General features: G+C 46.3%; 1 protein-coding gene across 2 annotated transcripts in view; it reads right to left on the minus strand.

Moving 5' to 3' along the window:
• The window catches only part of LOC119962964 (putative methyltransferase NSUN7), a 225,941-nt gene extending 209,969 nt beyond the window's left edge, over positions 1 to 15,972 (minus strand). For both annotated transcript variants that reach the window (XM_038791341.1, XM_038791340.1), the window contains exon 1: positions 15,833 to 15,972. The gene's annotated coding sequence lies outside the window, so the exon portion shown is untranslated. The remainder of the gene's footprint in view (positions 1 to 15,832) is intronic.
• Between the last annotated feature and the right edge of the window lie 10,432 nt (positions 15,973 to 26,404).

Here is a 26,404-nt window from a genome sequence, read left to right on the forward strand (position 1 = left end):
AGATCCTCCTCGAACTGCCTTTCTGCAGCTGTTATACTATCTCTAATTAACAATGTCACCCCTTCCCCCCCCCCCCCCCCCCCCCCTCTTTTACCATCCTCCCTAATCTTATTGAAACATCTATAATCAGGGACCTCCAACAACCATTTCTGCCCCTCTTCTATCCAAGTTTCCGTGATGGCCACCACGTCGTAGTCCCAAATACCGTTCCATGCCTTAAGTTCACCCACCTTATTCCTGATGCTCCTTGCATTGAGGTATACGCACTTCAACTCATCTCCGTGCCTGCAAGTACTCTCCTTTGTCAGTGTTCCCTTCCCCACTGCCTCACTACATGCTTTGGCCTCCTGAACATCGGCTACTTTAGTTGCTGGACTACAAATCCGGTTCCCATTCCGCAGCCAAATTAGTTTCAACCCTCCAGAAGAGTACTAGAAAACCTCCCTCCTAGGATATTGGTGCCCCTCTAGTTCAGATGCAACCCGTCCTGCTTGTACAGGTCCCACCTTCCCCAGAATGCGCTCCAATTATCCAAATACCTGAAGCCCTCCCTCCTACACCATTCCTGCAGCCACGTGTTCAACTGCACTCTCTCCCTATTCCTAGCCTCGCTATCACGTGGCACCGGCAACAAACCAGAGATGACAACTCTGTCTGTCCTGGCTTTTAACTTCCAACCTAACTCCCTAAACTCGTTTATTACCTCCACACCCCTTTTCCTACCTACGTCGTTGGTACCAATGTGCACCACGACTTCTGGCTGCCCACCCTCCCCCTTCAGGATCCTGAAGACACGATCCAAGACATCCCTGGCCCTGGCACCCGGGTGGCAACATACCTTCCAGGAGTCTCGCTCGCGACCACAGAATCTCCTATCTATTCCCCTAACCATTGAATCTCCTATTACTATTGCTTTTCTATTCTCCCCCCTTCCCTTCTGAGCCCCAGTGCCAGACTCAGTGCCAGAGACCTGGCAGCTAGGGCCTTCCCCCGGTAGGTCATCCCCCCCCAATAGCATTCAAAATGGTATACTTGTTTTGAAGGGGAAAAGCCACGAGGGATCCCTGCACTGTCTGCGTGGTCGTTTTCTTTCCCCTGAATGTAACCCAGCCACTCTTGTCCTGTACCTTGGGTGTGGCTACCTCCCTGTAACTCTTCTCTAGAACCCCCTCTGCCTCTCGGATGATCCGAAGTTCATCCAGCTCCAGCTCCAGTTCCCTAACACGGTCTCTGAGGAGCTGGAGTTGGGTGCACTTCCCGCAGGTATAGTCACCCTCTTATATGCACACCCTCTCCCACGTGACGAAACAATTCCTCAAACACGGCACCAGCACCCGACCTTACCTCGAAGCCCTCCGCTGAATCACGTAACTCTTATTTAATCTTTTCCAGCTGAAGAAAGTAATATAAGTTACCCAGCCAGGCTGCTACCCTCGTTGACGTTGCTGACCTCCTTATAATAATCCCTAAACGTCTCATTTATCTTCCCCGGCTCCGACACCGCATCCCCTGCCCCAGTCCGTATCTTCAATATTTCCCTGGGCAAGGCCTGCCTCCATCGCTGATGCACTAACATTCGGGTTGCCTTCTCCCCATATTTGTGCTGCACCCCTCTTGCCCTATGCAGCCGTCCTACTGCCCTCCCCATTGTCGGCCTATCAAATTGCCCCTGTAAATTTTTTCCTCCTCATCAATGCCTCCGTGGTGGGCACCCTCGAGTACTCCCTATCTACCTCAACGATCGCGTTCATATTTCTCCCTCCTTGTCCTATCCGCATGGGGCTTGAACAATATAATCTCCCCTTGGACCACCACTTTTAGCGCTTCTCAAAAGGTGGCCACCGACACCTCCCCGTTTTGGTTCAATTCTACATAATCTTTAATCACAGCCCGCAGTATATAGCAAGACCCTCTATCTGTCAACAACCCCAAATCGATCCTCCACCCCGGCCTCTGCTCCCGTCCCGATCTAAGCCGAATCTCCAGCTACTGGGGCGCATGGTCCGAGATTACTTTCCCCAGGTACTCTGCCCCCTCCACCCCAACCAAAACCTCCAGGCTCACCACAAAAAAGTCAGTTCTGGAGTACACTCTGTAAACATGCGAAAAAAAGGAATACTCCCTTCCCCTGGGTTCTTGAAGCGCCAAGGGTCCATCATACCCATTCTTTCCATAAGCCCACCCAGCTCCTTTGCCATTTGTATCCAACCCATTGACCTGGAGCTCGACCTATCCACCCTCGACTCTAGGACACAGTTAAAACCTCCTCCTGTAATCAACTGATGCGTGGCCAAGTCCGGGATTGCTGCCAGCAAACCCCTCAGAAAACCTACATCATCCCAATTCAGTGCATACACATTCACCAACATCTTTGGCGTCTCTTCTAATACCCCACTCATGATCACATTTCTCCCACCCGGATCCCTCACTTCCTTCGCCCTCACAAACCTTGGTTTCGTATTCCTTAAAATTGCCACTCCCCGTGACTTTTAATCAAACACCAAGTGTAAAATCTGACCCACTCACCCCTTCCTTGGCCTAACCTGGTCCTTCATGCAGAGGTGCATCTTCTGCAGAAAGACCACCTCTGCTTTCAAGCTTCTGAGGTGTACAAAGACTCAAGATCTTTTAACCGGTCCATTGAGCCCTTTTATGTTCCACGTTATCAGCCTTACCGGGGGCTTACTCCTTTATATCTCTCTACCGTCCGCCATCCTCCCCTTTTGGCTCCAGCCCCGTTAATTTCATCCTATACCTGGCCATCCAAGATGGCCCCTTCGCCGCCCCTGACCTTGTCTCTTCTCCCACTTTGCCTCGTCACGTCACTCTCCCTATCCCCCTATCCCCCCCCCCCCCCCCCCCTCCCCACGGCCACCTCTCTTGGCCTTCTCCCCCATCTCCGTTCCATTCACCAGCACCTGTATGGCTGCTCCTGCCTACCCAAAGGCTTCTCCCGCTGACCCCCTCTCCTCCCCGCCCTCACCTCTCTATGAAGAAGACTCCCCGCTGACCTTACCCTCCCCGACCCAAACAAAGACTCACCTTGAATCACAGGTCACCTTCCCCAAGAACAAACAAACAGAAAAAGAAACACATAGCCACAGGCAGCAGGCAGGGATATAGGGACAGCCACCCCATAGAAGCTTTTCACCCCGTTACCCTTTGTTAATCCAACAGTAAATAAAAAAACAAGAACAAAAACCCTCCATATCAGAGGAAAAGAAAGCCCCCCACTCCCGACCCCCCACTCTAACCATATTACCAATTATTTCAAAGTAAACACCTCAGTCTCCCAGAATTGTTCAGTTCAGTTCTCCCCCAGTTTATGTTCCTTGATAAAGTCATCGGCCGCTTCTGGGGTCTGAAAAAAGTATTCCCGGCCTTCATACATCACTCATAGTTTCGCCGGATAGAGCACCCCAAACCTGATCCGCCACCAATATAGCACCACCTAGGCTTTGTTGAACCCAGTTAACCATTTTGGCAGCTCGACTCCAATGTCCTGATATATTCGGACCTTGTTCCCCTCCCAATCACAGTTGCACTTCTCCATGGCCCACTGCATAATCTTCTCCTTCTCCACGAACCTATGGAACCACATGATCACCGCCCACAGCGGCTCCCCTGCTCTAGGCTTGTGCCTCAGGGATCTATGCGCTATGTCCACTTCAGTGGCCTTATCCAGCACCCCCTCCACCACCAGCCCCGCCAGTATCCAAAATGTACCTCGTGGCACTCACACCTTGAGGCAGGCCAACTATCCACAGATTCTGCCTTCTTGAACTATTTTCCTGCTCCTCTACCCTTGCTCTCAATGTCTTGCAAAGGTCTCCTAAGAGACCCTCCAATGCCACCACCCAATCGCTGTGGTCCAACATCACCCTCTCAATCTCTCGGATCCATGACCCCTGTGTCTCAAAGCATTTCTCCACCCTCTCCATCGAGCCCTTAAGGGGTGCCACAGCCCCTTGGATGGCCTTTGAGCGATCCTCTTGCACCTCCTTCCTCTGCTGGAGGATATTTCCTTGATGAAGGCCATCAACTGTTCAATCTGGGTCTTTCCAACTTGCACAAGCCCTTCCCCCTCAGCCATCTTTGCACTGGCTCCTGCGGCACAGGTCCCTTCCAACTCCTTGGCCAGGCCTTTTACCTTCTTCTGCCGGGTTTGGTAACCAGTGAATGTACCACTCCGGTGGGTAACTTCTCCTCTGACCTTCAACTGCACTTTTCTATGCTTTCAAGCAGGAACTGCCCTATGTGCGACCACTCACACCATGGCTGCCACTGGAAGTGTCACAATTCTGTACTGATTTAATGCACTTGCCTGAACTCTCTTTTCTCAGGTAATGCTTTCTCCTGTACACTGTGCTGAGTTAATGCTCTCTCCTGTACACTACTTTGTCCATGCTCTCTCCTGTACACTGTGCTGAGTTAATGCTCTCTCCTGTACACTACTTTGTCCATGCTCTCTCCTGTACACTGTGCTGAGGTAATGCTCTCTCCTGTACACTGTGCTGAGTTAATGCTCTCTCCTGTACACTACTTTGTCCATGCTCTCTCCTGTACACTGTGCTGAGTTAATGCTCTCTCCTGTACACTACTTTGTCCATGCTCTCTCCTGTACACTGTGCTGAGTTAATGCTCTCTCCTGTACACTACTTTGTCCATGCTCTCTCCTGTACACTGTGCTGAGTTAATGCTCTCTCCTGTACACTACTTTGTCCGTGCTCTCTCCTGTACACTGTGCTGAGGTAATGCTCTCTCCTGTACACTACTTTGTCCATGCTCTCTCCTGTACACTGTGCTGAGTTAATGCAATAGAAGAAAGAGACAAAAAAAACAAAAGCATGTATTAACTTTCACACTAAAATCTAGACTAAACCCCTTAACAGCTGACGGTGACTAGCTCCTTAAAAAAGGAAATGAATGGCTGTTATCTTAGGTAGAATGCTTCACTGACCCTCTAATGGTGGACTTAACCTTCTCCGAATGTAGAAAAGATGCTCAACCAAGCCGAGGCACCAGGCAGAGTAGGAGGCCTTCACCCAAGCAGAACTCAGCTCCAGGCTATCAACGAGACAAAGGTGAGTGCATATGACTTAGGCGAGAATGAGTGAGTTCTTTCAGGGGGTAGCAGATGAGTGAGAGGTGTGGACGGGGGCCAGCGAATCATGCGCACATGTTTTGGGGTTGCGAAAAATTGGGAAGATTCTGGGCGGGAGTGTTCGCAGTCTTAGCCAGGATAGCGGAGGAGGAGGTGGACCCGGACCCTTTGGTGTCAATATTTGGGGTCTCAGAGAAGCCAGAGCTCATGGAGAGGAGGAAGGCCGATGTCTTGGCCTTCGCCTCTCTGATTGCATGGCGGCGAATTTTGCTGGAGTGGTGGTCGGCATCGCCGCCGGGGGAAACGGCTCGGTTGGGTGACCTGTACGACTTCCTGCGATTAGAGAACATAAAGTATGAGTTAAGGGGCTCTTCATGGGGGTTTAAGGAAAGGTGGGGGATGTTTGTGACCATGTTTGAGGGGTTGTTCGTCACACGCAGGGGGGGGGGGGGGGGGGGGGGTGAAAAAGAGGAAAGATCTGTACAGACTGTATAGTTGATTGTAGGGAAGCATGTTTCCCGGGGTGTTTGTTCGCTGTAACCTGTTTTGATACATGTTTGTAATAAAATACATTTTTTAAAACACGAGTCAAAGGTGAGGGCATCCGCCTTCACCTTGACTGAAGCACTGACAAGTTCGACACCCCAAAAATAGCCACCAACGGACTTGGATCCAAATCGACACGGAGTATCTCCGGCATGGTGTTGAAGAAAATGGTGCAGAAGCTTATCCACTTGGGACAAGACCAGAACATATTTGTGTGGTTAGCCGGCCCCCAAAAGCAACTCACACTTATCTTCCACCCTGGATAAAAATCCACTCATCCTCGTTTTAGTCAGATGTGCCCAATGCAACACCCTGAATTGAATCAAACTTAACCGAGCGCGGGAAGACATGGAGTTGACCCTGTGAAGAGCCTCACTCTACATGTCACCACCCAGAATGGGACCCATTTCACCCTCCCACTTCGTCCTCAACTTGCTCAATGCAGTGGATTCAGTTGAAAGGATATGGTTGTACATGTCCCCCGTCAGACACGGCCAAAAACAAAATCTTCTTCAAAAGGGAAGAGGGTGGGACCAAGGGAAAGGAGGGGAAAGTATATCTGGACTTCCAATAGGTGTTTGATAAGGTGTCGCACAGAAGTTTAATACACAAGGTTAGATCACATGGGGTTAGGGTAATTTGTTAGCTTAGATAGAAGATTGGCTGAGAGACAGAAGACAGAGAGATGGGATAAATAGGTCTTCTTCTGGATGGCAAGATGTAACCAGTGGGGTGCCACGGGTTTTGTCCTTGGGCCGCTGCTATTTATAATCTATATTAATGATTTGATCAAAATAGATAGGACTATAAGTTGCAATGAGGAAATAATAACTTTACAAATGGATATATATAGGTTAAGGGAGGGGGCCAAAATGTGGCAGATGGAATTTGACGTGGACAAGTGTGAGGTCATCTATTTTGGTCGGCAAAATGGAAAGGCAACTTAATATCTAAATGGGGAGAGACTTCAGAGTGCTCCGGTGCAGAGGGATCTGGGTGTCCTCATGCATGAGTCACAGAAAACTAACATGCAGGTACAGCAGATAATAAATAAAGTGAATGGAATGTTGACAATTGTAGCTAAAGAATAGAGTAGAAAGGTAAGGAAATGTTGTTGCAAATATACAAGGCATTGGTGAGACCGCACCTGGAGTATTGTGCACAGTTTTGGTCCTCATATTTGAGGAAAGATGTAGTGGCATTGGAGGCAGTTTAGAGGAAGTTCACTAGATTGATTAGGGGCCTCACGGTAGCAAGGGGCCTCACGGTAGCATGGTGGTTAGCATCTATGCTTCACAGCTCCAGGGTCCCAGGTTCGATTCCCGGCTGGGTCACTGTCTATGTGGAGTCTGCACGTCCTCCCCGTGTGTGCGTGGGTTTCCTCCGGGTGCTCCGGTTTCCTCCCACAGTCCAAAGATGTGCGGGTTAGGTGGATTGGCCATGCTAAATTGCCCGTAGTGTAAGGTTAATGGGGGGATTGTTGGGTTACGGGTATACGGGTTACGTGGGTTTAAGTAGGGTGATCATTGCTCGGCACAACATCGAGGGCCGAAGGGCCTGTTCTGTGCTGTACTGTTCTATGTTCTATGTTCTATCTCTTATGAAGAGAGATTGAGCAGTTCAGCCCTATACTTTCTGGAGTTTAGAAGAATGAGGGCAGATCAAATTGAGGTATATAAAATGATGGATAAAGATATGGATAAAGTAAATGTGGAGCGGATGCTTCCTCTTGTGGGGAATTCTAGAAAGAGAGGTCATAGTCTCAGGATAAGGGGTAGCAAATTTTAAAAAAGAGATGACGAGAAACTACTTCTCCCAAAGGGTCAAGAATTTGTGGAATTCGCTACCTCAGAGTGCGGTAGAACCTGGGACAGTGAGTAAATTTAAAGAGGAGTTAGACAGATTTTTAATTAGTAATGGGTTGAAGGGTTACAGAGAACGGGCAGGATGGTGGAGTTGAGGCCATAATGAGATCAGCCATGATTGTATTGAACAGTAGTGCAGGCTCGAGAGGCTATATTACCGACTCTTGCTCCTTTTACTTATGTTCTAAGAATAACTATTTTGTCTAATTCCAACTTCCAGCTCCTGGTCTGTATCCCTATAGGTAACAACTCAAGCATACATCTGGTGTTCTTGATTAATATGGGGATGTCTAAGGGCAGCACGATGGTGCAGTGGTTAGCATTGCTGCCTAACGGCGCCGAGGTCCCAGGTTCGATCCCAGCTCTGGGTCACTGTCCGTGTGGAGTTTGCACATTCTCCCTGTGTTTGCGTGGGTTTAGCCCCCACAACCCAAAGATGTGCAGGGTAGGTGGATTGGCCACGCTAAATTGCCCCTTAATTGGGAAAAATGAATTGGGTACTCTAAATTTGGCTGGTTTAGCACAGGGGGCTAAATAGCTGGCTTGTAAAGCAGACCAAGGACAGCAGCGCGGGTTCAATTCCCATACCAGCCTCCCCAAACAGGCGCCTGAATGTGGGGACTAGGGGCTTTTCACAGTAACTTTGTTTGAAGCCCACTTGTGACAAAAAGCTATTTTGATTCCAAAAAAATAAGGGGATGTCTTGATTGATATCAGGGGATCAGGGGTTATGAAGAGAAGGCAGGAGAATGGGGATGAGGAACATTTCAGCCATGATCGATTGGCGGAGCAGATTCGATGGGCCGAATGGCCTAATTTTGTTCCTATATCTCATGGAAAGCCTTGCGCGAAAAAACACAAATTTGAAAATACCTAAAAAGACTGGAACCAGGCAGTTAGAATATCTCCGCCAGCTCCTTAAAACTAGCAAACCTCCCCTCCACGAACAGATCTCCATACCTCTCCAGACTCTTCCCTTCCCAAGACTTAAATGTCAAGTCCAAACCCGCTAGCAGAAAAAGATGGTTATTGCAGATGGGGGCGAGTGAAGACGGGGATCAGAGCTTGAAATGCTGCCTGAACAGCTTCCAAATTCTCAGAGTGGAGACCATCACTGGATTCAGGGAATTTCTCACCGGGGAGAAAGGCAACTATGCAGTAACTATTGCGCGAAGACTAAAACCTGTGCAGGCGCTCAATTCCATTTGTCTGCATATGAAACCAGGATCGCTAAACCACAATAATATCTTCACAATATTGGCTGCCCAAAAGTAAAACAATAAATAGGGTAGGGCCAAGCCCCCCGATTGTCTGTCTCTTTGGAGGGACCCCTCCCCTCCCCCTCTCCTGGATTCGGGGAGTCTCACCTGCCCAATTATAGTAGAACATTAATTTGTTGACTTTAACAAAAAAGGACTTGGGCACAAAAATGGGGAGGCATTGATAGAGAAATAAAAATCTCGGGAACGCATTCATTTTAATAGTCTGAACACTAGTCGCCAATCATTTAAAAAAAAAATTTAGTGTACTCGAGTCATTTTTTCCAATTAAGGGGCAATTTTGCGTGGCCAATCCACCCAGCCTGCACATCTTTGAGCTGTGGGAGCGAAACCCATGCAAACACGGGGAGAATGTGCAAACTCCACACGGACAGTGACCCAGAGCCGGGATCGAACCTGGGACCTTGGCGCCATGAGACAGGAATGCTAACCACTGCGCCACGGTGCTGCCCTCCTCGCCAATCATAGGGCAGGTTATCCCACCTCTGCAAGTCTGTTTTGATACTGTCACCAGATTAGTGTAATTTAATTTATGAAGCCAAATCCAATTGTGGGCCACCGAGACCCCCAAATAGTGAAAGCTAATCTTGGCAAGGCGAAACAGTAACGTCCCCAGTTGGGCTCCCCTGTTCAAGGAACTGAAGGCAAGTGTTCCTATGAATGAGGTGAGTTTGGGGTATTTTCAATTACATAGGGGAACGAGACAGGGGTGCTCCGTGTCCCCCCTCCTGTTTGCGCTGGCGATAGAGCCCTTGGCCATAGTGCTGAGGTGCCCAGATAAATGAAAGGAGATAGTTTTGGGGAGGCGGGGGGGGAGTGGTGGAGCACAGAGTGTCTCTCTATTCTGATGATCTGTTGTTGTATATCTCCAACCAAAGCTCTTCAGTGGGGAATATCATGGGACTGATTAGGAGATTTGGGGCTTTTTCAGGCTGTGAGTTGAATTTGGAGAAGAGTGAGTGTTTTGTGGAGCCTTCTCCAGGGGCGGGGGTAGGTTTGGGGGGGTTACTATTTCGGGCGGCAGCTGCCCACTTTAGGTACTTGGGAGAGCAGGTAATTCGGGATTGGGCCGGCTCCTTAAATTGAATTTTAAGAGCCTGGTTGGTAGGGTCAAGGTGGATCTACTGAGATGGGACAGCCTTCCATTATTATCTAGCCTTCCACTTTCCTCTAGTGGACGGCACAGTGGCACAGTGGTTACCACTGCTGCCTTACAGTACCAGAGACTCAGGTTCAAATCCGGCCCTGGATGACTGTCTGGTTGTAGTTTGCAGATTCATCCAGTGTCTGTGTGGGTTTCCTCCGGGTACTCCAGTTTCCTCCCACAGTCCAAAGATGTGCAGATTAGGTGGATTGGTCAAAAGGTTAGGTGCAGTAATTGGGTTACGGGGATGGGTTGGGGTGCTCTTTGAGAGGGCCGGTGCAGATTCGATGGGCCGATTGGCCTCTTTATGTACTGTAGGGCAGTGTTCTTCAAACTTTTTTTCCGGGGACCCATTTTTACCAACCGGCCAACCTTCGGGATCCAAGTTGGCCAACCTTCGCGACCCACCATTTTCTCTTACCTTGTTTGCTACTGATAAAAATGGAGGAAATGGTTTTGGGTTACTTTGGCCCTCGTACACCCTCCTCCATTGGAACCTGTTGGATGAAGGTGAAGCCTTCCGGTGTCGGAAAGTATGGAGTCTCCATCTGTCCAAAGATATGCATTTTTTTCTTGTAAAGTTTTATCAAATAAACCGAACTTGTAAAAAAAAAAATTAAATGAATAAAATAAATGAATAAAAACCCCCCCGAACTTGTAAAAAAAAAGAGTAAAATAAATGAAAGAAATAAAAATTAAATGAATAAAATAAATGAATAAAATGAATAAACCCCCCCCCCCCCGAACTTGTAACACAAAAAGCTGCGACCGTTTAAAAAAATAGTGGCCACACTGCTTATGCGCGACCGATCATTGGCGCGCATGCGCAATGCGGCCAAATTGTTTTTACATGTTCGCGGCCATTTTAAAGGGCGCATGCAGCCGACGTTATTAAAAGCCGGCTGCTGCGCGGGGATTTGCGCGATTGGGAGCGCCGCGAAAGACGGCTCCGCTACCCTCCCGATACCCGCCTGCGACCCACCTGCGGGTCCCACCCCGAGTTTGAAGAACACTGCTGTAGGGATATCGTTGGCAGGCCGGGTGCCGGTGGATCAGGATGAACCTTCTGCTGCAGTTTTTGTTTCCGTGCCTACCAGTACTTTGGCCTTCCGAACCTGAGTTATTATTATTGCACAGCGGATGAGAATAGGATGCAGGGCTAGAGCAGGAAGCCGGGGGCTTTGTCGATGAGGATGGCGACAGTGCCCACTTTGAAAACATGGAGGCAATTTCGGCAGCACTTTAGGTTAGGGGCGAGGTCGAAGTTGATGCCTTTCCCAGGGAACCATGGGTTGGAGCCAGTGAGGTCGAATGCTAGGTTTCGGGGATGATGGACGGAGGGGAGATGGAAATGAGAATCTATTTCCAAAGGGCCATTTGCGAGTTTGGAGGAGTTGGGAGCGACGTTTGGGATCCCGCGGGTAATCATTATATTTTTTTAGGTATATGCACGTGCGGGATTTCACAAAACAGGTTTTTCCGGTGACACCACCCTCCTCGTTGTTCGAGTAGGTGCTGTCGGTGATGGGGCTGGAGGGGGGAACAATCTCGGCGATCTATGGGAGGATTTTGGACGTGGATATGGCATCTCTGGATGGAGGTAAGGCCAAGTGAGAGGAGGAGCTGGGGATTGTGCTGGAGGAGGGGGTGAGGTGTGAGGTGCTGCGGAAGGGTGAACGCCTCAACCTCATGTGCGAGGCTGGGGTTGATACAAATCTAAATCTAAAGATACCACAAAGAGCACACCTGACAAAGCCGAGCATGAGCCGGGTGTTTGAGGGGGTGGTGGATATTTGTGAGCGGTGTAGGAAGGGCCCGGCAAATCACACGCACATGTTCTGGTCCTGCCGAAGTGGAGAAATTTGAGAGGTCGTTCTTCAGCACCATGTCGGCGATCTTGCACGTGGATTTGGAGCCCAGTCTCTCGGGTGCCATATTTGGGGTATTGGACTTGCCGTAGCTGCAGATGTGAGCAGGGGCTGATGTTTTAGCCTTCGCCTCACTGATCGCCCGCAGGCGGGTCCTGTTGGGCTGGAAGTCAGTTGCTCCACCTCGATGTGGCTGGAGATCTAATGAAGTTTTTTGTGTCTGGAAAAGGCTTTGGTTGGGGTGGGGATGGTGTTTGTTTGCACGACATTTCAAGAGCTGATTACCGTCTACTGTTAAGACGGGTGGCAAAGTAGGGTGTTTAGTTGAGGTTTCTGGGGTGGGAGTTATTTTTTATTTGCTATGTTGTGTTTTAAAAATTTAAAATATCAAAAGCGTAAATGAAAATATTTTCAAAAAAACAATGATCTCATCTATGGAGAGTACTGGATCCATAATATAGAGAAGTGGGTCATCTGCATAAAGGGACACCCGATGCTCCACTCCCCCCCGATATATTCCCCTCCGCTTAGTAGAGGACCACAGCGCTATAATGAGGGGTTCTATTGCCAAAATGAACAGGAGCGTGGAAAGTGGCCATATACATCAGAAAATAAACCATAAGACATAGGAACAGAATTAGGCCACTCGGCCCATCTAGTCTGCTCTGCCATTCAATCATGGCTCATATTTTTCTCATCCCCATTCTTCTGCCTTCTCCCCATAACCCCTGATCCCCTTATTAATCAAGAACCTACCAATCTCTGTCTTAAAGACACTCAGTGATTTGGCCTCCACAGCCTTCTGTGCCAAAGAGTTCCACAGATTCACCACCCTCTGGCTGAAGTAATACTTCCTCATTTCTCTTTTAAAGGATCATCCCTTTAGTCTGAGATTGTGTCCTCTAGTTCTAGTTTCTCCTACAAGTGAAAACATCCTCTCCACATCCACTCTATCCAGGCCTCATAGTATCCTGTAAGTTTCAATAAGATCCCCCCTCATCCTTCTAATCTCCAACGAGCACAGTCCCAGAGTCCTCAACCGTTCCTCATACGACAAGCTGTTCATTCCAGGGATCATTCTTGTGAACCTCCTGTGGACCCTTTCCAAAGACAGCACATCCTTCCTTAGATACGGGGCCCAAAACTGCTCACAACACTCCAAATGGGGTCTGACCAAAGCCTTATTTAGCCTCAGAATTACATCCCTAATAACCAGAGTTCAGGACATGCGGACGGACACATGCAGTGGGGGCCTTCTACAGTACTCAAATCCAGGAAATACATTTTTGGCCAAAGCTGAATCACCCAAGAATCTCAAACAGATACTCCACTCTATCAAATGCTTTTTCGGCATCCAGGAGAACAATTACCCCTAGTTTGGCCACCGAGGAGGGGAAAAGGACAACATTTAGCAGACGATGCAAATTGGTCGACCCTTAACAAAGCCTGTCTGATTCTCTGAGATTACCCCTGGGAAGCTGGGTTCCAGATATAATGCTAACCCCTTGGCACATAACTTGACATCCGCATTAAAGAGTGAAATAGGTCGGTACGACCCACTCTCTGTTGGTCTTTGTCCTTCTTGAAAATCAAGAGTGATTTCACAATCTTGAAAAACAAGCCTGTGAGGGGAGAGAGCAACTGACGACAGGATAAAGAGTCATGAAACATATTCAGAATTAAAGGCACCAGCTGTTTCGAGAACTCCTTATAAAATTCCATCGGAAAGCCATCCGGATGAGGGGTTTTGCAAGTCTGCATAAACTATTTTATAATTTCCTCTGGATTTAACAGGATTCCAATTCATCGCTCCTATCCAGCTCCACAGCTGGGATGGAGAGGCTGTCCAAAAGGCAGTCATGCTTGATCCCTTCATTGGAGGCTCCGATCCATAAAGATAACGCTCGAACGATTCAAAACCCACATTAACCTGGGAGAGGTGGAAACCAGCTACCACTCGTATTGCGATTTTGTATGATTCTCTCTGTACAGTTAATGCTCTCTCCTGCACACTCTGCACTAAGTTAATGCTCTCTCCTGGACTCTGTACTGAGTTCATGCTCTCTCCTGGACTCTGTACAGAGTTAGTGCTCTCTCCTGGACTCCCTGTACTGAGTTAATGCTCTCTCCTGCACACTGTACTGAGTTGATACTCTCTCCTGGACATTCTGTACTGAGTTAATGCTCTCTCCTGGACATTCTGTGCTGAGTTAATGCTCTCTCCTGGACTCTCTACTCAGTCCATGCTCTGTCCTGGACTCTCTGTACAAGGTTATTGCTCTCTCCTGGACTCCGTACTGAGTTAATGCTCTCTCCTGGACTCCACTCAGTTAATGCGTTCTCCTAGACTCTCAGTACCAGGTTATTGCTGTCTCCTGGACTCTCTGTACTGAGTTAATGCTCTATCCTGGACTTTCTGTATTGACTTAGCACTCTCTCCTGAACTCTCTATACGGGGCTAATGCTCTTTCCTGTACTCTGTACTGAGTTAATACTCACTCCTGCACACTCTGTCCTGAGTTAATGCTCTCTCCTGGACTCTCTGTACTGAGTTCATGCTCTCCCCTAGACTCTCTGTACTGAGTTAGTGCTCTCTCCTGCACTCTCTGTACTGAGTTAATGCTCTCTCCTGGACTCTCTGTACCGGGTTAATGCTCCCTCCTGGATTCTCTGTACTGAGTTAATGCTCTCTCATGGACTCTCTGTACTGAGTTAATGCTCTCGCCTGGACTCTCTGTACTGAGTTAATTCCCTTTCCTGGACTCTCTGCACTGAGTTCATGCTCTCCCCTGGACTCTCTGTACTGAGTTAATGCTCTTGCCTGGACTCTCTGTACTGAGTTAATGCTCTCTCATGGACTCTCTGTACTGAGTTAATGCTCTCCCCTGGACTCTCTGTACTGAGTTAGTGCTCTCTCCTGCACTCTCTGTACTGAGTTAATGCTCTCTCCTGGACTCTCTGTACCGAGTTAATGCCCTCTCCTGGATTCTCTGTACTGAGTTAATGCTCTCTCTTGGACTCTCTGTACTGAGTTAATTCCCTTTCCTGGACTTTCTGCACTGAGTTCATGCTCTCCCCTGGACTCTCTGTACTGAGTTAATGCTCTCTCTTGGACTCTCTGCACTGAGTTAATGCTCTCTCATGGACCCTCTGTACTGAGTTAATGCTCTCGCCTGGACTCTCTGTACTGAGTTAGTGCTCTCTCCTGCACTCTCTGTACCGAGTTAATGCTCTCTCCTGGATTCTCTGTACTGAGTTAATGCTCTCTCTTGGACTCTCTGCACTGAGTTAATGCTCTCTCATGGATTCTCTGTACTGAGTTAATGCTCTCTCTTGGACTCTCTGCACTGAGTTAATGCTCTCTCATGGACTCTCTGTACTGAGTTAATGCTCTTGCCTGGACTCTCTGTACTGAGTTAATTCCCTTTCCTGGACTCTCTGCACTGAGTTCATGCTCTCCCCTGGACTCTCTGTACTGAGTTAATGCTCTCGCCTGGACTCTCTGTACCGAGTTAATGCTCTCTCCTGGACTCTCTGCACTGAGTTAATGCTCTCTCTTGGACTCTCTGCACTGAGTTAATGCTCTCTCATGGACTCTCTGTACTGAGTTAATGCTCTCTCTTGGACTCTCTGCACTGAGTTAATGCTCTCTCATGGACTCTCTGTACTGAGTTAATGCTCTCGCCTGGACTCTGTACTGAGTTAATTCCCTCTCCTGGACTCTCTGTACTGAGTTAATTCCCTCTCCTGGACTCTCTGTATACAGTTATTACTCTCTCCTGGACTCTAGTGAGTTGATGCTTTCTCCTGGACTCTGTATGCTGAGTTAATGCTCTCTCCTTGGACTCTCTACTGAGTTAATGTTGGCTCCTTGTCTCTCTATACTGACTTACTGCTCTCTCCTGGACCCTTTGTGCTGAGTTACTGCTTTCGGTATGTGCTGAACAGCTCGGTTCTGTTATTATTCAAATTAGGACTGCTCCGCTGCACTATGGGGCGTTTGAATGTGCAATCATTCCACTTACACACAACTCCGAATAACTCTCCTTGCCCCACAAACACCGTAATGTTGGTCTGTACAGGAAATCACTCGTTGTCCTCAGTTATGTTATTTGGTGTGGTGATGGATGGGCGCTGCTGTCTGTGCCGCTGTGCACACTCCCTCCTCCCCGGCCAGCCGTCTCCATGGTAACGGGGCTCGCGGCTGGGTGAGCCGAGTAGTGTTGCAGATCATCGGGAGTTTACTGATTCACTCAGGGGACAAACTTTTATTTTGTTGTTTACATTGGATAATTTGCGAAGTTCAGATCTATTTAAACAGAGAGCCTGGTGTTTTCAGAGCAGCTCAGGCTGACAGTGATTGTTTATAATATATAATTATTACAGTGATTGGTTATAATATATAATTGTTGAAGTGACTATTTAATATCATAGAATTGTTATATACTGAGTATAGTGTCTAATGGATGCTTTTGGGGCTGGAGGAAGGCTTGTGGAGGACTTCCCCAGGTGTGGATGTTGGGATTCTTGCTTTTCCTGATACATAATAATGACCTGGACCATTTGAAGTTGATAGTTCTATTAATGTGTCAATGATTAAACATTTTCTATAACTAATGAAATATTTGGCACGCGTTAAATATATTTAATTTTATTCGTGAGGGTCATGGTTAGTGACCAAGTCCGATTTCAATCTTGCGGCCACTGAGATGAAGGAGAGCCACTTGCGGCCCACTCACTAGCCTAGGTTGCCCATCACTAGTGTAGAACTTCAAAAGGACATAGAGGAGTTGGTGGAATTGGCACACACGTGGAAGATGATGTTCAACGTAGAGAACTATGAAATGTTTCATTTTGATAAGAACAACAATATAAAATAAAAGGCACAACTCAAAGAAGGGTGCAGGAGCTGAGGGACCTGGGTGTGTATGTGTCTAAGTCATTAAAGGTGGAAGGACAGGTTGAGAGAGCAGTTAGTAATGCTTACGGTATCCTAGGCTTTATTAATAGGGGCATAACATCGAAGACCAAGGAGGTTTTATTGAACTTCTATAAGAGGAAGTCTCAACTGGAACATTGCATCCATTTCTTGGCACTGCAGTTTAGGAAGGATGGGAAAACATTAGAGAGAGTGCAGAAAACATTCACAAAATGCTTCCATGGATGAGTATCTTCGGTTTTTAAGATATATTCGAGAAGTTCGGGCTGTTTACCATGGAGAAGAGGAGGCTGGAGGAGATTTGATAGAGATATTCAAAGCTATGAGGAGTCAGGACAGAATAGATAAGAAGCAACTGTTTCAACTTGTGAAAGGGTGGAGAATAAGAGAGCACAGATCTAAAGTAATTGGAAAAGAAGTAAAAGCAACATGGTGAAAATTTTCACACAGTGAGTGGTTAAGGTTTGAAATGTTCTGCCTGAGAGGGTGGTGGAGGTAGGTTCAATCATGGCATTCGAAAAGGAATTAGACTGTTGTCTGAAAAAGGAAGACTGTGCATGGTTACGGGAAGAAGGCAGGGCAATAGTACTAGGTGAATTGCTCATTAAGAAGGTAGTTGCAGACACAAAGGGCTTTATTACCTCTTGCGCTGGAACAATTCTGTGAAATTTACCAGTTTAAATATCACACTAGTGGGCACATTCGTTTTGGTTGCATGTTGACACCTGTGATATCAATTGCAGTTCGCAGTTTCTTTAGGCAATAAAGAAGGAACTACACAGGCTTTAGGTTGTACTAAATCTTATACATTGTATTAACATTCCCTGTATCACCAAAGCCCATCATGCCAACCTATGCCACAGAGACAAAGGACTAGACCAGTAACAGGGGCAGCGTCTGACTCAGAATAGGAAAATACACAACCTGTACTGAGACATCCTCACAATAACCATAAAAATGTTGGATGGAAGTTGGAACATTTCAAACCAAGAAGCAAATTTCAGTCATGCCACAACAATCTTGGGCAAATTGGAATTTAATCTGGAGACAAAAAAAAGGGTGCTCTTGACTGGCATCAATAATAAAACACAAAGAGCACAGACTGCAATTAAAAATCTGAAACCATTACTGAAATTTGTTTTAAAAAATCAATTCCCAAATGCACAAACTTTGATACCAAAAATTAATTTCAGTGAATAGTTTCCACATACAAAACAAGGAGACAATCCAAGGGTTAAATTATTCCAGAAATACCCATTCTTGGCACATTGCAGGAATAAAGGGCATATCCTTCAAAATGTCCACTGGACAGAAGATAAGATAATAAAATAGCAGGTGCATATTAAACTGAAGGCAGCATTAAAGTAGAAACCTAAACGTTTCAAACTCATCAGTATTCTCCAAAGTCGAAATACTCTGGATGCTAGGAATTATTAATTTCCAGCTCCTTGCTCACACAGGAAAGAGTTCAAAGGAAATCATTTTTTAAGGCTTTCATTTCATATAGCACTATTCATAACCACAGAATATCCCAAAATACTTCTGGAGTAATTTAGGAAACACAGCATTTAATATATGCACAAGATCCCACAAACAGCAATGCGATCATGACGAAACAATCCAGTTTAATGATGTTGATTGAGGGATAAATATTGGCCAGGATACAATGCAGCCCCCACCCCCCTACCGCCACACAATCTGACCACACACCATCACCCTCTTCAAAGTAGTGCCATAGGATCTTTCATGTCAACCTGAGAGATCAAAAAAGCCTTGGTTTAACATTTAATCTGAAAGACAACACCTATGATAACACAACACCTCCCCGTGTGTGCGTGGGTTTCCTCCGGGTACTCCGGTTTCCTCCCACAGTCTAAAGATGTGCAGGTTAGGTGGATTGGCCATGCTAAATTGCCCTTAGTGTCCAAAATTGCCCTTAGTGTTGGGTGGGGTTACTGGGTTATAGGGATAGGGTGGAGGTGTTGACCTTGGGCAGGATGCTCTTTCCAAGAGCCGGTGCAGACTCGATGGGCCGAATGGCCTCCTTCTGCACTGTAAATTCTATCTATGTAACACTTCCTCAGTACTGCATTGAAATGCCTGCATTTGTTTTGTGCTCAACTCTCTATGAACCCACAACTTTCTAACTTAGAGAAAAGTGTGATACTGAGCCATGACTGATGCTGTTGCCACACTGTACATGCCAAAGAACACATTCAGTGAAACTTAAATAGATTTCACTGACAAATAAAACTGATTGCTTTAATTCCCCACCAACAGACAAATGACATTCCACACCATCAGAATTGACTCCAGACAATAACCTGATCAAGAAAAACAATTTTAAAAAGAACAAAAATTAAAATATAACCTTACAGGAAAATAGTGGACTGATAGAACCAAGAATCCACATTTCGTCATAAAACCAACAGAGAAGGGAAGAAGTTACAATGAGCAGACAGCATACTTGATTAAAGCAAACGGACAACTAAATAGTACCAACCGCTCACTACGTTAATAAAATCAGTCTGTGAAGAGACAGATGTGTGCTCATGTTCAATAAATATTATCTGGAAAAGAAATAACTTGCATTTATATGGCACTTTTGCATCCTCAACACATCATGAAATGCTTCAGAGTCAATGGAATATAGTTACTCTTGGGGACACAGCACCAGTGCACACAGCAACATCCTAAAACAGAAATGAGATAAATCTGTATTTAGTAGCTTTGTTTGATGCATAAATGTCGACCAGAACATCATGATGACTCTTTCAGTCTTCTTCAAATAGCGTAATGGGGTAATTACATCCACCAAAAGCCTCAGTTTAATATCCCATCCATAAGTCAATGCCTCTGACAGTATAATGTTCTCTTATTACTGGACTAGACTGTCAGCCAAGATAATGCAATCCAATCTAAGAGCGGTTCTTGAATCTACAAACTGCTGACGTGGATAAGGAAAGCATTGTCTCTGGGTATAAATTGGCTGATGGTGACTACTCTGGTGCTGGAAGATAAGAGTCAGATTGTTCCTGGGAGATTAGAAACAAATATAACCTATGACATGTTTGGTGATAGGAATACTGAGCCAGATAAATTCTAAATTTCTCCAAAGAGCAGTTCACACCTATGCAACCTGCATGGGTGGATCCATTAGTGAATAATTTTGTTCTTTGATTAAAACAACTTTAATTGGAGAGTTCAGAGTTAAAGGAACCCAAGGTGATTAGTAAACAGCTGATGATAACATTTTCTTTGTCCAAATCAGGACAAATTTTAAGTTTATTTTTAATAAACATAGCTAGTTGTTGAGTAAATAGAGGCAAGGCCAACCCATCAAATGCATATCCAGCAGGAGGGAACTGCAGGCACTTCTCATGCCCTGGCCGATCAGCTATGCAAGGAGGGTTTTGAAGCTTGAGTAGCAGCTGGTGTCACTGCAGTGCATTTGTGAGACTGAGAGCAACACGGAGAACATGCTCCAGGCGGTGTTAACCTGCAGCTTAAGAGGTGATTGCCAGACAAACAAAGAGGACCTGTCAGGTAGTGCAAGAGTCCCTCGATTGCATCTCACTCTCGAATTAGTATTCAGTTCTGCATGCTGGTGGGGACTACAGCCAGAGCCAAAGCCATAGCATCATAGATGGCTTGGTTGTACAGGCAAGGAGGAGAAAGATCAGGTAAACAATAGTACTAGGGCAGGGGTTCTGCGAGAGCCTCTCAGGAATTACACAGCAGGCCAGGCTAATTGATACAATTTAAGTTTTGTGCTGTTTCCAGTTCATCCAATTAGAAGCGGACTTCTCCAGAATCCAGCCTCTGATTGGACAAGCTGGAAACAGCACAAAACCCAAATTGTTTCTATCAGGATGAGCTTGCAGAAGGAGCGATGGAAAGAGTGGGGCCTGTGAGAGGGTGAGCGATGGGGAGAGCAGGACCTTCGAGAGGGTGAGCGATGGGGAAAGCAGGGCCTTCGAGAGCGTGAGCAATGGGGGAGTGGAGCCTGCAAGGGGAGGGGATGGGGGAATATACCATCAGAAATGGAAGTATCTGCCATTGCAATCATCTGATGTGGTCTTGAGGACATGTACCGAGGTCATGCTGCTAAAGGGCTTCAACAAGGTGACTGTGGAACTTAATGAGCAGAAAGTGGAATTGCCCCTTCATATTGTTCAAAGAAACTTCCCAGCATTGCTTGGAAGATCTTGTTGAGGAGGATTAAGCTAGACTGGGTCATTGTGAAGCAGCTTGGTGATTCTACGGACAATCTTCAACCACTTTTGAGAAAGTATGCAAAGATATTTGAGGAAATACCTGGATCAATGACTGTGATCAAATTGAAACTCAAGATAAAGGCAGACATTATGCATAAGTGCTTGAAAGCGTGTACCGTGCCCTATGCTTTTCAACCTAAAGTAGAAGATGAACTCAAGAGGTTACTGAAGACAGGAGTCATTGAGCTTGTTTCCACCAGTGATTGGGCAATCCCAATCGTCCCAGAATTAAAGAAGGCTGCTTCAGCATGAATATGCGGGGATTTCAAAATGACTATTAACTCTTGAGTGGGCTATCGGGCGTGCATTGCTACCTGGACAACATTTTGATTACAGGTTCCAACAATGTAGAGCATGTAAAGAACCTAGAAGCTACTTTTGCAAGGCTGCAACTACATAATCTCAAGAAGGAGAAGTGCACATTTAAAAAATCTTCTATTCACTATCTTGGACATAATCATTGATCAAGACGTTTTTCACAAAGAACCTAAGAATATGTTGGAGATCATGGTTGCTCCACGACCATAGAATCATTTCTAAACACAGAACATAGAACAGAGAACTCTACAGCACAGTACAGGCCCTTCGGCCCACAATGTTGTGCCGAACTAGTCTGAAACTAAGATCAAATCAACCCACTCCCAACCACTCTAGTGCACTCCATATGGCTATCCAATAACCGCTTGAAAGTTCCTAAAGTATTCAACTCCACTACCATAGCTGGGAGTGCGTTCCACTCCCCAAGCACTCTCTGAGTAAAGAACCTACCTCTGACATCCCTCCTATATATAACACTATGAACCTTATAGTTATGCCCCCTTGTAACAGCTACATCCACCAGAGGGAAAAGTCCAGTCTATCTATCCCTCTCATCATCTTATACACCTCTATTAAGTCACCTCTCATCCTCCTTCGCTCCAATGAGAAAAGCCCTCGCTCCCTCAACCTTTCCTCATAAAACCTACCCTCCAATCCAGGCAGCATCCTGGTAAATCTCCTTAGCACCCTTTCCAATGCTTACTAAAAGACTATGGAAAGTTCGTACCGCACTTAGCAACAAGGCTAAAACCATTACACATGTTGCTTTGTAACAAGCAAGCTTAGCTCTGGACGAAAGATTGTGAGGATGCTTCCCAAAATGTGAAACAAATTTTACAGGAATCTGAATTATTGGTCCATTATAATCCACACCTGAAGTTGCAGTTTATTTGTGATGCATCATCCTATGAGGCTGGATCAGTTGGCTTCACCCCAGGTGAAAAGTGACCAATAACATTTGCTTTCAGGACATTGACCAGCATTGAGTTCAACTATGCTGAACTCAAGAAAGAAGCCCTCGACATTGTCTTTGGTATTCAAAGGTTCCACCACTATTTATTTGGTTGTCAGTTTACTCTGTTGACTGACCATCATCCCGTAACAACAAGCTTTGGGCCACATAAAGGGATCCCTTCGCTCACTACTAGTCGATTGCAACGTTGGCCAACACGATTATGTCATTGAATATCGTAGGTCTGAACAGCTCCCGAATGTTTTGTCTAGACTGCAAGATCAACAAGACCAAAAAGATAAGCATGAATCTGCTGAACACTTCAATGACATATTCTATCTGTCTCATGTAGAAAATGTTCTGGTTAAGTCAGGTGCAGATATTAACACGAACAGATCCGGTGATGCGGAGGTTTGGACATGATTCAGAAAGGCACAAGAGCACAGAAAGAATCCAGATCTCAAAACCTTATCTTGAGTTGACAGTATAAAATGGAGTATTGTTGTACAGTATTAGAGTAATCATTCCGCTGTGTCAACAAAATAGAATCCTGGAACAGCTGCACGAGGGCCATCCCGGTGTAGTTAGAATGAAAAAGTTGGTGAGAAGCATCTTCTGGTGGCTCAAGTTGGATGCCCAAATAGAGGAGAAGGTGGGGTAATGCCACTCTTGCACTGTGTTGAGAACCATACCTCCACTCCAATCTTTGCTTCCATGGTAATAGTCTACCAGGCCATGGCAAAGAATCCATGTCAATTATGTGGCACTAGTCGAAGGCACATGTTTTTGATCGTGGTTGATGCATATTCGAAGTGGCCAGAGTTGCCATCATGAAATCGACAACTGGGCGGCACGGTGACGCAGTGGTTAGCACTGCTGCCTCATGGCGCTGAGGACCCGGGATCGAATCCCGGCCCTGGGTCACTGTCCGTGTGGAGTTTGCACATTCTCCCCATGTCTGCGTGGGTTTCACCCCCACAACCCAAAAATGTGCAGGTTAGGTGGATTGGCCACGCTAAATTGCCTCTTAATTGGAAAAAAATAATTGGGTACTCTAAAAAAATTTTTTAATGAAATCGGCAACTACGGAACAGACCCTAGAAAGGCTTGAAGAGGTATTTGCAGAATTAGCAGAATTCGGGTGACCTGAACAACTCATAAGCAATAACGGTACACAGTTCACATCTGTTGAATTTGAGGACTACCTGAAAGGGTGTGGTGATCCATATCAAATCTTCTCCCTACCATCCAGCTTTCACCAGCTTAGCTGAAATTTCCATACAATTGTTCAAGCATGCAGTGAAGGTTTAGAGGGATAATGACTTTCTACCGAAGCATGTCAATAGCTTTCTAATGATACACAGAAACATTGTACATTCAACAACACAAAGCTCACCAGGTGTACTGATATTAAGGGACTTCCGGTGGCAGCCGTGGTGTGAATGGTCACACACAGGGCAGCTCCTGCTTGAAGGCAGAGAAAAGAGTTCTTTTTACCCGATATTGGGTGGAATTTTGATGAAAAGATGTAGGTGAAGGTTGGAGGAGTAATTTCCCCTGGGAGTGGTATGTTGTCTCATTACCAAACCTGGCAGAAGAAGGTGAGAGACCTGGCCAAAGAGTTGGAGGAAACCTGTGGCACAGCAGCCAGTAGAAAGATGCCTGAGGGGGAATGGCTGGTGCAAGGTGCAAAGTCCCAGATGGAGCAGTTGATGGCTTTTATTGAGGAGGAATTCTGCCAACAGAGGAAGGATCTCTCGAAGGCCATTGAAGGAGCTGTGGCACCCCTGAAACATTTGATGGAATGGGTAGAGAAGTGTTTGGAGGTTCCAGGAGGGATCGCAGATTTGGGAGACCGAGGAAGTGATCTCAGACCACAGCGATCGTGCGGTGGCTCTGGAGGCGGAGGCGGGGCTCTGAGGAGACCTTTGTAAAATGTTGAGGGCAAACATGAAGGAGCAGGAGAATATCTCGAGAAGGCAGAACCTGCAAATAGTGGGTCCAAGGGAGTCCTTACCCATTGGTGGTGGAGGGTGAGGTCCAGGGGTCTCAACAAGGTTGGTGAGGTGAAGTGGGGGGGGGGAGGAATAAGGCAGTGGAGGGCCTGAAAGGAGGGAGGGGTAAGATCGGGGCAGCCATTCAAAATGGCGCCCCCATCTGCGAGGAGCGGTTCCAGGAATTTGACAAAAGTGTGGCCTCAACGGGGCGAATCTCCCTGTGGCCCAAAAAACTGGTAAGTGCCAGTGAATAGTGATGCACGATCAATTGCACAAAGACGAGAGTTGAATACAACTGAGGCTTTATTACACTACGATGTGTGGCCTCCGACAGCAGCTGGCGAAATGGCTGCTGTATGGGGAGCTCACATATTTATACTCCGCCTACTGGGTGGAGCCGGCAGGCAGGGACTACCCTCGTACCTGTAGTACATGGTCTTACCACACACCTCCTAATATATACAACAGTGGTGATTACCACAAATAGTGGGGCGAATCTTGGATCAGCAGCCAGCGAGAAACACCCCCCAGACTTTGTCTGCTGAATCTCGCCCAGTGTATCTTATAAATGTATACATTGAAAGTGGGGAATATTTCACCCTTTTCAGGTGACTTTGTGTTTCTGTTGCAGAAGGTATGGGTGATGATAACTTTGGAGCAGATTTCTTTCCTATTAAAGCATAGATCCCACTGCATTATGTGGAAGTAGAGTAAGTCATTCGAGACTTCCCAGACCCATTGGACCTGGGAGCAAATGTGGCAGTTTAGTGACATCAGGGGAGACCTGGCAAGGTAAATATTTGCACCTTCGCAGTATTTAACTGGTCACAGAGATGATATTTAAGGTAGAGTACCAGTCACGCTGAATCAACTATGATTCAAGATGAAATTCTGAACGTCTGTGGAGAATGTTGATCAGAGAAACTTTAAGGCATTGTGTGACCACCTAGCAAATTATTATAATTTATTATGATGTTTCACACACTGATTCCTGTTCTAAATCAGCATTGCAGAGCAAATTTTGCCCAACAGATGCATGGCTCACGAAATATCTTCCAATCTTACCTCAATTGAAAGCTTCGTGTTGGGACACATTGTGGGCTGGATTTCCCGCAATTACTATAAATAATTGTTAACCACACATTACAGATGTGTAACCACACATGCCTTTGAGCTCTGGCTCAATGTTAGCCCTCTTGCTTCTGAGTCAGAAGGTTGCACATTTCTAGTCCCACTACAGAGACCTAAACACACGTATCTAGGCTGACACTTCAATTCAGTGCGGAGGAGATGCTGCATTGCGTTGTCTGAGGTACCTAATTTGATATGAAGTGTTAAATTGAGACCCCAGTCTCAGGTGATAGAAGAGAAACCATGGCAACATTTCAAAGCGCGGTTGAGTTCTCCTCAGTGTTCTGGCTAATATTTAACCCTCAATGTTAGGTGAACTGGACATTCTGAATTCTCCCTCAATGTACCCGAACAGGTGCAAGTGTGGCGACTAGGGAATTTCCACAGTAACTTCATTGCAGTGTTAAGTGTAAGCCTACTTGTAACACTAATAAAGATTACTATTAAAAACCAAAAACAGTAAATTGTCACATTGATGTGCACATATTGGTTGTCATGTTTCCTGCATTAGCTCAGTGATTATATTTTATTCGCAGAAAAGAACTGTGGAATGTTCTGGGGTAGTGGATGGCACAATTTAAATACAAAATCTTTCTTTGTCTCTTTCCCTCTCTCTCTCGAATGTTCTCTCTTGCTCTCATGCACACACTCATGGGCTCTGTCTTGCTCTTATATGTCCTCTTTTGTTCTCACACTCTCACTCACTCTCTCTCGTTCTCATTGTCAACCTCATCCTCTTCATGGGAGCCTGTTGTATCTCTATTCCTCATCTTTGAGGCAGGATGCGGTAAATAGTTATGATTTTTGAGGCTTAGGCCGAGATTTTGCTGTCCCGTTTCAGGTCCGCGGAGAGTCAGGATTTAGAAAAAGGAAAGGCTGCTGAATGGCAAAGGCAGAATCCCACCTCCGCCTATGGCCATTTTCAGCAGAGTGGGAAAGAGCGTGATCACGAAGCTGCACACTCTGATTTAGAAGTTTCTGGC

This window comes from Scyliorhinus canicula, chromosome 3, assembly GCF_902713615.1.
Source record: "Scyliorhinus canicula chromosome 3, sScyCan1.1, whole genome shotgun sequence".
Lineage (NCBI taxonomy): Eukaryota > Metazoa > Chordata > Chondrichthyes > Carcharhiniformes > Scyliorhinidae > Scyliorhinus > Scyliorhinus canicula.